Raw genomic sequence first — 13,012 nt, forward strand, 5'->3', positions numbered from 1 at the left:
TAGGTTTTCGGGGTTGCTGAACACGAATACGTGATAAGCACAGACACAGGAGCACCTGGCGCCTAAGACAGATTATCTTCTGGAGTTTCGGAGGAATCAAATGGAGGAATCAAATGGATTACTCTTAGGGTTTTGGGGTTGCTGAACATGCATACTTTGCATACACTATCAGATCCGACCCACGAATCACATTGTGCCTACGGGACGTCATCTTCTGGAGTTTCGACGGTTTTCGGCATTAAATTGATATAAACAGATTACTCATTGCTTTTTTGGGGTCGCTGAACGCTAATACGCCATCAGATCTGACTCACGGACCACCTAGTGCCTAAGATTATTCATCTTCTCGAGATTCGAGAGTTTTCTTCATTAAATTGATACGAATGGATTACTCATGGTTTTTTGGAGTTGCTGAACACGAATACGCCATCAGAACAGACACCGGAGCACCTATCGCTTAAGGCACGTCAACTTCTGGAGTTTTGAGAGTTTTCTGTACTAAATTGATGCAAACGGATCGATACACACCGAGTACTCGGAGGTTTTCTGAGTTGCTATTCAAAGAAAGCGTACAAATTGAAGAAAAGTTTTTTTTTTGTATTTGTAGATTTTTATTAAAATATCTATGTTGTACTCTTCAATTGTTTTAATTATTTATAAATATAAACTTAATTTATTTCTGACAATATTTTTCTTTGATTTATTTTAAGATCGATTTACTATATTCTAGTATGATAGTGTTATTCATCGTGTTCACTAGATACTCCAGAGTTTTTTATCTAAGTCATATTCGTGTTCAGCAACCCCAAAAACACAAGAGTAATCCGCTTGCATCAATGTAGTAGCGAAAACTCTCGAAACCCCAGAAGATGACGTGCCTCAGGTACCCCGGTGTTTGTTCTGATAGCGTATTTGTGTTCAGCAGCTCCAAAAACCCAGGGGCAATACCCATCTGCATAAATTTAATGCCAAAACCTGTCGAAACTCCAGAAGAAGACCTGCCTTAGGCACCAGGTGCTCCCTGGGTCGGATTTGATGGCGTATTCGCGTTCAGCAGCCCCAAAAACCTGTGAGTAATCTGTTTACATTAATTTAGTACCGAAAACTCTCGAATCCCCAAAGCACGACGTGCCTTAGGCACCAGGTACTCCGATGTCTGTTCTGATGGGGTATTCGTGTTCAGCAACTCCAAAAACTTATGAGTAATCCGTTTGCATCAATGTAGTACCGAAGACCCTCGAACCTTCAGGAGCACCTTTCATTGACCTTGGAAATCAGTTGCTCTGGGAGTCAGTTCTGGTGGCATATTCGTGTTTAGCGACCTCAAAAAACCCTCCAGTAATTCATTTGCATCAATTAAACGCCGAAAACCATCGAAACTCTAGAATATGACGTCCGTTGCAGTGGCCCTGGCCACCACGTCCTCCGGAGGTCAATTCTGATGGCATATTTGTGTTTAGCGATCCCAAAAACCCATGAGTAATCTGTTTATATCAATTTATATCAATGCTGCTTCGAAACTCTAGAAGATGACGTCCGTTAAGGGTCAAGGTCAAAGTAAAGGTCTCCAATGGATAGTCAGGAAAAAATCCCAGACTACTAGTACTTTTCTTTGATCCAAACTTATACCTGTTGGCAGATAACCAGTAACTCTGGAAATTGAAAATCCCCCATACGATCGAGATGTGCCCATGAGAACTTTTTCTTAGTATGCTTCAAAGAGAATTTTCCCAAAATATGAACTAAATCCACTGGGACCTAATTTCCATAAGGTTTGTACGGGGTACTTTGATCTTTTTCATTTACGGTCTCGAGCATAGGGTCTCGGTACCGGGAACAGTAGGGCAGATATACTTGTACAATTCTGCGTAAAGAACAACCTGTTAATAGCCAAAACCTTCTTCAAACAACATCCTAGAAGGCTATACACTTGGAAATCATCTGCAGACAGAGAACATAGAATTGTTAGGAATCAAATTGATAGGAATCAAATTGACAAACCCTGAAAGGAAAAAAGAAATATGTATCAAGGTTGAGAAAGAACTACAAACGATAGAGAACTTGGTACAGACAGACATTGAAGTAAGATGGACCACTATAAAAACGAAAATAACAAAGATGAAAAAGAACAGAAAACAAGAATGGACAACGCAAGAGATCATGGACCTCATGAACATTAGACGAAAACATAAAGCAAACCCAATAGAATACAAACGAATCAATAAAATCATTAGAAAAAACTGCAGAGAAGCTAAAGAAAACTTAATATCAGCAAAATGCCTAGAAATCTAATAACTTCAGAAATGATACAACACCTAATGTCCATAAAAAAGTGAAATAAATGACAGGTAGACACAGAAAAAGACAAGCAACAATATTGAGACGAAATAATAACGAAATAATTATAGGAGCAGAAGACATACTGGAGACATGGAAAGAATACCTTCAGACACTTTTTGACGACAATAGATCTTGTTCGACACTATCCACATATTCACAGTCCTACAGAAAAACAATTTTGTTTTGGTGCCATGAATCTTTAAGCTGATTTTTACTATATTAGGGACGATAAATCGAAATATGGATTTCGTTTTTTTGTGTCAGCTCTAGTTTTATGGATATGGCACATTCCGAAATTAGTAGTTTTGATATTTGAGATAATGAAGAATATGCTATTCTAAGGAATATACATACATTGTTAATTAAACTTCTTCCTCAGTATATTTGTTGTTCTCACTGTTTTATGCCTTATTTATGCAAGAAATAATACTTTCATACAGAACTAAAAACTTCGTTTGTACAATGGTATAAAAAAGTTTATTAAAAACCATTAAAATTCATCCAAAAGGATTCGCAAAACGTTTTCGATCTAGATCAGATCATCGTCAGGTCTTAGAACGAAGTATTCCCACGTTAGAACGAATGCAAAACGTTAAAATTGTGACTAGTTGAATAAAAAATGTGGTAGTACTTACGTTCTGCTTAGTACATGAAACTAGCAACATTATGAAATTGGTAACATCGAGAAATATGGTTTACATGATACTTATATGATATTTATAGCGACTCTAAGTCGATGTTAAAAGATTGAATATGTTAGGAGTTCTCAAAGGGCAACATGGTTCCCTGCTCGATAAGAACTTGTGGTTCTTGCGAGTTCAATGGACACAGACCAACAAAAGTGAAGGAGATGACAATCTAATTATCAGACAGAAGCGACATGACAAGACAGGTAGTCAATATTTGGCTATGAATTTAAAAATAGTGCTGTTTAGAATTTAGATTATTAGTTAAGAGGATGGGTACGTATTTTCGGCTGCAATGCTATTCAAATGGGAATTCATTTTTTTCGAATCCTGAGAAAACTAATAAGTATGTTTGAAAAATTTAAACACAGAATAAAAGATTACGTTATTAGCGAGGGCCGAAAGTCCCTGAGAACTTCTATAATGTTTATTTTAATAAGTTACAGGGGTGAAAAACTAAGAGAAAATTTAGTGTGATATTTAATTTAAAATATGTCATTTAAAATAAACTTTGTATTTATTCTAAGGGACTTTCGGCCCTCGGTAATAATATAGTCTTTCATTCTGCTTTTAAATTTTTCAAAAATATTTATTGGTTTTTTCAGGATTCGAAAAAAATTAACACAATATCCGTGATAATATTTGAAAATCTATCTTTGTCATACAACGCACTCAGTCGAATAGAATATTGTCAGCATACTGTCAGTCAGACAGTGACAATCAGTGACAATTTTAAATATTTGACATGGCATCGGGGATATTTTGAGTTGTTGATTAAATAATATTGATATATAGTGTATTTGATAAATAATTGATTTAAGACGTGAACTTAATAAAAAGTTTTTATTGTGTATTATTTGTGGAAGATCCAAGCAGAGAATACATCAGGATAATATATTTTGTGATATAAGTATTTTGTTGTTAAATATGTTCAAAATTGTAAGCGTTCCATAGTAACAATATATTATTAAAAAATCACTTTAACACTTTTCCTCTTTTCTCGATTGAGTATTAGTTTTTGTTGTACATATAAATTATTACAATCACTGAATACATAGTTAGTGAAAAAATTATCACATTTATTAACTGAATTAATAATTTGCAATTATAAAAATAACAGTTATCCAAGAACATTCGAAAGCCATTTTTTTAAATTAATTATGACATTTTCAAGTGAATGACATTCTAGTAATGTTTACATATCCATTACCAGTGTGAATTTTACTACACGTAATTTGCCGTGTAAAGACAGAAAGGTGGGGATACCCGTAAAATATTTGCGAATTATGTACCGATGGCCTTAAGCTGAATGTATATTAATAACTGTATTAAAGTGAAATTTAAATTATAATAAATTAGATTTTATTGAAAAAGTCTAAAAGGCAACTCTCTGTTACAGAAAGAACTGTTGTTAATGTTAAGTTGATAAAAATATTACTCCTAGTAGAGTCAAGTATCAAAGTTTTGAAAAGAAGACGAAAGTTTAATTTAAAGAAAAGAAAGAAAAAAGAAAGAAAAGAAGACGAAAGAAAAATAATTAAATGTGAACAACTTATAGACGTACAAAGATAAGATACATAGTAATGTTGTAAAAATAAAAAGAGTAATGTTGGTTGCATATTATTGTGGTTGTAATGGTTATTAACAAATTGAAAAAATATTTTAATTTCATATATTGTCTGAATAAGTGAACTAATAATTTGAAATCTATAGAAGGTAATGGAGTAAACAGACTAAAATGAAAGAAATATACATATATTACTGTAAAAGTTTTTAACGAGAGAAGAGTGTTTAGCAGAATCAAGTTGAAAATAAGTAATGATAGTTGCCTGATATGATAGGTTGAAAAAATATAATTTTAATTAAATTACTGAAAGAATAGTATGTGTTTAATGATAATGACCTAAAAGATGTTAAAAATGTCAGGAAATGACTGGTAATGTAACGACATTAAAAATATTACAACGACATTACCGTTCCGGTAATGTAACGACATTAAAAATATTTTAATGTCGTTACATTACCAGTCTTTAGTCGAATCAGAGAAAATAATCTTACCACCTCTAATGAAGTAATTTGTTAAGGCACTTGATTCTAATGGACCATGCTTCGCCTACATAGAAAGGGAGCTGCCCCAAATAAGTACGGAAAAACTTAAATCTGGAATCTTTGATGGACCACAGATCAGACTTCTAATGCTGGCCACTCACTTACGGATATCGAAGAGGCCGAGCGACTGACAGGCGGTTAATTGAAGCCAAAATCACCACATACACGCAGTTTTCGTAAAGGCGTTGGCACGCTCGATCACAAAACTGCATGTGTGTGGCGTCTCAACTGCAGTTCATTAACTTAACTACTCAAATAACGGCCTTCAGTCCTGGTCTGCATGCCATGGCCTCTTCGATATCCGTAAGTGAGTGGCCAGCATTACAAAGAATCCGGCTTTTGTGGGGTCAATGAATGAGGTAGAGAAAAAAAGATTGGCTTTCATTTGTGGACATTATGAAAAGTTTTCTGGGAAATCACAAAGTGAAAACTATGCTGAACTGGTAAACCGTTTGCTGAATAACTTCCAATCACTTGGATGTAATATGAGCCACTATCAAAGTCCACTATCTTCACAGCCACCTGGACAGTTTTTCTGAAAACTTAGGTGACACAAGTGAGGAGCAAGGTGAGAGATTTCACCAAGACATAAAAACCATGGAGGACCGCTACCAAGGAAGATGGGACACTCATATGATGGCAGATTTTTGCTCGAGTTTGATCAGAGACTGTTTAAAAGTTCATTTCAGTTTTTTTCTCGAAACTAATTGTATATCTTTTTCATTGTACAAAGGGTTTTATTGTAGGTAAATGGCTTAAAATATACGTATTTTCTAATTGAGTGGTTTTTATTTCATTCAACATTTAAAGAGAAATTATCTTTAAGAAGTTATTATAAAAAATGGTTATGTTGTATGATAATTTTCAAATAAATTTCATATTTTTTTCATTTTATTTTCTTTTTGAAAAAAGTACCTCTAAATTAGGGTGACCAAACGTCCCGTAAAAACAAGATTGTCCCGTTTTTTACCGATTTGTCCCGGAGTCCCGAAAAAGTCTCTCGGGGCGCCTAAATGTCCCGTATTTACGTTGGGTTGATTTTATGTATCTGACTATATTTTCTCTCTTTAACTCTTCTTCAATTTGGGCATTTGTTTTCATTCTTATTTCTCCCTCTCTTGTTACATTGTGGACCAGTATTATTCTCATTATTTTTCTTTAAAATTTTAGAACACTATCTTCCTCTTCCTTGTTAATCGTCGTTGTTTTCATTCCATATGCAACAACAGGTCTTATATAGGTTCATCTTTGTTCTCTCACTTAGAGTCTTGCTTCTCAGCAGATTTCTATTCATTCCATATGTTTTTTTTGCCTTTCAGAATTCTTTCCTCTGTTCTCTCTTTTCCGGTGTTCCTTATTGTTACTCCCAAGTAGCCAAATATGGATACAGTTTCAAATTTATGGTTCTGTGTTATTAGATATTTCTGAGTTGTCTATCTCTAGTCCTATTCTCTTCGCTTCCTTATCTAATTTTTCAACTGCTGTTATAAGTGTCATCTTCGTCTTCGCTTTGATGACTAGATCATCCGCATATGCTACTAGTTGAAGTTGATCTCTAATAATGTTTTTGTTTGCAAAGTTTGTCCTCCTTATGATTACTTCCAATATCAGGTTAAATAGTGTCGGGGAGATAGAGTCACCTTGTTTTACGCCTGTGTTTACATTGATCTCCTTAGAAATTGTTTCGTTAAAACCGAGCTGTAGTGTTCATTAGGCTCCTCCATCATTTTCGTCCGATTGATTGTATCAAAAGCGCTTTTAAAGTACATATATGAATATTAGGTGCATTTTTCTGTTGCATTCTCTCGATTTTTGAATTATTTGCTCCACTGTATGTATGGAATTAATCGTCGACCTTCCCCGTCTGAACTCGTTCAGGTATTCTCCTAATATTCGTTCAGCGCATGATTTAATTCTCATGTTTTGTTTGATAGAATGTTATAATATGTGGTGTTTAATAAAGTTATTGCTCTGTGATTCTCGCACTCCTCCCGATCTTCTTTTTTATATACAGGTACTATATACCTGTGTTCTAATCGTCTGGTAGTCTGTTATGTGTCCATATTGTATTAGCTGGTTTATTTCTTTATGTAATTCCGTTTCCTAGGTTTTAATTTGTTTTTGTACTTCTTCTTCTGTAGGAATTTCTGCTTCGTCGTTATCTTGGGCCTTACTTCTTCATCAAAGTGTGTTTCCTTCGTAGCGAATAGTATTTTTTCGTAACATTCTTCCCATATTCTGCTGATCTGTTTTTCTTCAAATACGGTTTCGCCTTTTTGGTTTTTTAGTCCTGTTGTTTTAATGCTGGACGTATTTTTGGTTGCTCTGACTTTTTTGTAAAATTGTTTTATTTTATGGTTTTGCTGTCTTTTTCAATATCCTCCAGCGAAACCAGTCATTTTTCTTCTTTTTATTTGTTGCGTTGGCCTTGTCTCAATAATGGCACCTATGTACGCCGTTGCTCCCGCCTGGCGGCGCTAGTGTAGTTGGAGGTCAACGTTTTGACTATTCGTGGTGTTTTTGATTACGATTTAATAAATAATAAATTATGGCCGAAATATACGGATCTTGGAGACTGTTTGTGCGTTGAAAAAACGAATTGAGAAGGGATGCGAGAGTTACTGGAAAAAGGAAGCCCTTATCGAATGATAAACTATATTAATCATCGTCTCAATGTTTTATTTCTACAGCTCAGAGGGTATTTATTTGGTATTGACTCACTCCCCACACGAGTCCGATAACTGTGTATAATATGATATGTGCGATCTGCCTTACTTTTTTATCAATTTAAAATTTACAATTAAGTGCGCTCAGCATTAATTTTTGTGTTTATCTCATTTAAAAATGTGATATTTTCAAAATATATCCGTCATGACAGTTGCGCATTTGGTGTAAATTTGGTTAAAGCGCAGTAGATTGTGCAATGTTCTTATTTAAAAAAAAAATATAATTCCTTATAGACTGGGAGATATTATACAGAAGTTCAGCCACGATTTTCTAAGTCCTGCCTTTTGCAATACTGGAAGGGTAGACGATGTACTTACAATCTGTGGAAACATCCACAAATTTCCTGTGACATTTTCCTGTAAGAATGAGATTTTCCCAAAAAATAAAAATAGGGTTTTAAAATAAAAATAAGGAAAATAATTAAATTTTCATGATTTTCTAGGTCCTGCCAACTAAATAAACTAAACATATTTATTTCAAAATGCTCAAAAAAATATTGTCATGACGTCTCCTAATGTTTAAGTATATTTGTCCCTTGGAAAATTCTGCGGAAAATTTTCAACCTGATTCCGTGATTTTCTTAGTCCTGCCTTTAAAAAGTTATAATACTTAAATACAATCAATACCTTTTCGGTACTCAGCAGGAAGGTTAAATGGTTCTTGTAAGACGGCAGGAGTCCTAGATTTGTAAGAAAATTCGTGAAAAAGTCAACGATTTTCTGAGTCATGCCATTTTGCACATGTTTCAAGAATCTTAATATGAGTCTATTTACAAAGAGGCAGGATGGTTTTATGGTTATTTTGTATACAGGGTGGGGCATTAGTGTGACAAAGTCCAATTACTCGTTTGTCGTAAGATATACGAAAAAAGTTATTTAGGTAAGACATGGGCCACAGATAGGACTATGATTTAACAGTATTTTCTAATATACAGGGCTACCCGTTTTGACAGAGTGACACAAATTTATGTTTTTTTAAATGGAATACCCTGTATATTTTTACATTTTTGGATTCTACTCGATGTTCTCTTTAATAAAATATAGTGTTTTGAAATATTATACGAGGTAGTTTAAAATATAATTACGTTTTTTTGTTAATTTTGTAGGAACATTCACACCCTATACATATTGTTAGTGTTTGATATCCAAACTTCTATTAATTTATGTTTAAACGATTTTTAATATAGTCTACTATAGTCTACTATTGTCAGTTATTAATAGTATACCAAAATGTTTAATTTTAGTATACGGGGTTGGTTGAAACTCGGAATGAGTATTTTCTGAGTTTTCTTAAATAGGACACCCTGTATTTTAGTATTATAATAAAATGATATTTTATGGTACCTTTTTATTTGTTAAGCATTTTCTATACCATATTTATATACTAATTTCGGCAGTAAATTGATACAGACAGATTACTCAGGTGGTTTTTGGGGTTTCTGAACAAGAATTAGAACAGATCTTTACCTAGTGCTCGGGGTGACTGATATACACGCCATATTCTTAAATTTCGAGGCTTTCAGACACTAAAGTGATGCAAGTAGATTACTCGAGGAGTTTTGTGGTTGCTGAAGATGAATACGCCATCAGAATCGACCTCCAAAAACCCTCTAAATTCGAGATCAGTTACCCTGGGCACCAGGTGCTCCGAGGGTCGGTTGTAATGTCATATTCGTGTTTGGCCATCCCAAAAACCCTCGAATAATCTGTTTGCTTTAATTTATTGCCGACTCCAGATGACGTGCCTTAGCAACAACTCTGGGCACTAGGTGATTCGGAGGTCGGTTCTGCTTGCGTATTCGTAACTCCATAAACCTCCCAAATAACAAAATTTTGCCCTTAATACACTGATTTTGACAGGTTTATGCACTTTTGGATGCATGTTATGCACTAAAATGCAATTTCCACCCATTTTTATATTGTACACCTTTTCTTGATGTTATCCTGAACACAATGCAAAAAGTTGCAAGTAGATAGGTGCTGTATTTAAAAATCGATTTATTCTGGTGTTGTTAGTGTTAGGACATTTTGCTATTAAATATAGGAAACAATATCAGGACAATATCTACAATCCTACAATATCAGGAAAACCAGTTGAGTGCGGCAACTTAGCGCCGCTGTTACATGCGTGTGTATATTGTGGGAAGTAAGAAGGCGAGATAAAATTGCTATGCAACAAAAATATATTGATAATCAAAGCCAACGTTTCATGAAAATAAAACACGGCTAAACAAATCTTAAAGTCCGCCTACCAATGAAACGAGTGTGATTCATGCTCATAAAACAATTTTATTTTCGGAGAGTCGCATAAATGGCCGGACGTCTATTTGTTTAGCGGTGTTTTATTTCCATGAAACGTGATTTACGTTTCATGTTTCTTTGATGTGCGGCCTGCCTAAGGGAGCTAAAGCTCTTTACAGATGGCGCGTTGTAATTAGTTTTTTATATCTCCAGAACGCTTCCATTTCGAAAGACAAAAACTGGTCCGCCTTTTTTTCTTCCAGAGATAAATCGATTCCATCAATTGCGAATCTCTAGTACCAGTCATAGGAATCTTTTTTGTCTTTCCCTTTTAGGTATTTTTGACACTAGATTATTAAATTGTGAGGTATTCTAGTACTAAAAGGTACTCCTGCTTTAAGTCAGTAGAATGCACGGTTTTCTGGAAAAATCCATTTTAAAATTTTTCGTTTGTTGAATTTGAAAAAAATTTAAAAAAAATTTAAAAAACGGTATATTTGCCGACTCAAAGCAAGAGTAACTTTTAGTACTAGAATACCTCATAATTTAATACTCTACTCTCAAAAATGTCTAAAAATTTAAAGACCAATAAGTTATGAGATAAAATATCCCTTGATCTACCCAAGACGGATGCCTATGACCAGTACTAGAAATTCACAAATGATAAAATCGATTCATCTCTGGAAGAGAAATAAACGTAGCAGTTTTCGTTTTCCTAAATAGAATTTTTCTAAATTTTTTTAAACTCAACCAAGAAACGAAAATTTTTTCAAATCGATTTTTCTAGAAAACTGCGTATTCTTCTGAGTTAAAGCATAATACCTTTCAGTACAAAACTATCCCAGAATTTAATAATACAGTGTCAGAAATGCTTAAAAGTTAGACAGAAAAGTATTTGATAAAATATCCGTTTCCGTACCCAAAACGGACCCCTATGACCGGTACTAAAAATTGACAATTGATAATTGAAATTTGACAATTGACCTCTGGAAGATCAATAAGTGTACCAGTTTTCGTTTTTCCAAATAAAAGCATTCTGGAGCTATTTTAAAGAAACTAATTACAAGACCTCGATATGCTTCTTCTAGACGAAGCATATCGAAGTAGAGGTCGTCCGCCAACCAGATGGTCTGATGACATCAAACGGATCGACAGAAACTTGATGCAGACAGCACAGGACAGAAATGCATGGAGAAGACTGAGGGAGACCTATATCCAGCAGTGGATAGATCCGGGTTGAATTATGACGATGATGAATTACAAGACGCCATCTTTAAAGAGCTCTAGCTTTCCACGGAAGCATTTTTGGACTAGGTGAATTGAGTTAAATTTTCTTAAAATTATCTGAGGAATCTCCGGTTTTCGTTTGTTATGAGAGTTTCTGGACACCCTGTATAATATAATGGGTAGGTAAATTTCCTACTATAACCATTAAATTGTAAAAATTGTTTATTTACTTTTATTGCGTTTACTTAGATAAAATATGATCTAATCACTTAAAATAAAGATGTTACAGTTTGCTATTAGATTTGAAAAGTGTGTAAAAATTCCGAGACATTATTCAGGAAAATAATATTTAATAGGATATGATTGTTTTAATGATTTACAAATTAATTTTTTGTATTATTCATCTTTGCGGTTATCCTGCCAAGTTTTAAACGGTTTTAGATTAGTGTTTTTTAAGCATACTCGACATGGCATGACTCAGAAAATTGTGGTGATATGAATATGTTTGTATAACACCCTGAAATAATTTTACAGACACACAATTTAATTTTTTTATACGAAATAACTATACAACCATCCTGCCTCTTTGAAAATAGATTTATATTAACCTTCTTGAGATATGTGCGAAATGGCATGACTTAGAAAATCGTGTAATTTTCCACGAATTTTGTTATACATTTTTTAACTATATATAGTAAAAAAGGTGTAACTAAACATCCTGCCATTTTGAATAATGTCTACTGAAATTATTTATTTTATAACAAAATTTATTTTATGACTTAGAAAATCACGGAAGCAGAGTGAAAATTTTATACAGAATTTTCCAAGAAACAAGTGAAGTTAAACATTCGGTGACGTCATGCCAACATTTTTTTTGGTCATTTTGAAATAAATATGATTAATTAATTAAGTTGGCAGGAAATTATGAAAATTTCATTATTTTCATTACATGTTTGTATATCTGTATACTCCCTTAGTCATTTTGCAACAGTCCTGCCCAAAAAATTTTCTTCATAAAATAGATAGTATCCTGTTATTCTATGGATATGGCAGGACTTAAAAATTCATCGCAACTCCCAATTTTTTTTTTCATGGAAAATCTAATTTTCACAGGAAAATGTCACAGGAAACCAGTGGATTTTTCCACAAATTGTAAGTACCTTCTCTAACCTTCCTTTATTGCAAAGGGCAGGACTTAGAAAATCGTGGTTGAACTTCTATTAATATCTCCCGGTTTATTATGGAAATATAGAATGTGTTAATTTAATTAAGTACAATTATTTGGGTGTTTGTCTACGTGAAAGACGAGCTTAAATTTAAGGTGAAATTAGACAAATTTAGAGTTAGGTTTGATCAGATTATGTTTTAGTCACTAAAGAATATTTGAATGGTACTAGGTCACTTTAATTTTTAGTTATTAACTTGTTTATATTATTTTCGATTAGGTTAGGTTTGATCAGGTTATGTTTTAGTCATTTTAAAGCATATTTTAAAGATAATGTGTCACTAAAATGTTCAGTTATTGACTTTTTTATATTATTTTCGATGACGCTAGGTTAGGTTTGGCCAGGTTATGTTATTCACTAACAAATATTGAGAACTTGAGAATTATTTAAAATTAGTATTTCACGTGTTTCTATATTATAACTTCAAATATATTTTTTTTTATATGTTCACTCCATA

The 13,012-nt window shown here is 33.6% G+C and overlaps 1 protein-coding gene across 7 annotated transcripts in view; it reads right to left on the bottom strand.

Moving 5' to 3' along the window:
* Positions 1-13,012, bottom strand: part of LOC126885168 (uncharacterized) — a 910,187-nt gene that overhangs the window by 222,646 nt on the left and 674,529 nt on the right. The gene's annotated exons all lie outside the window — the stretch shown is intronic.

This window comes from Diabrotica virgifera, chromosome 5 (genome assembly GCF_917563875.1).
Source record: "Diabrotica virgifera virgifera chromosome 5, PGI_DIABVI_V3a".
Lineage (NCBI taxonomy): Eukaryota > Metazoa > Arthropoda > Insecta > Coleoptera > Chrysomelidae > Diabrotica > Diabrotica virgifera.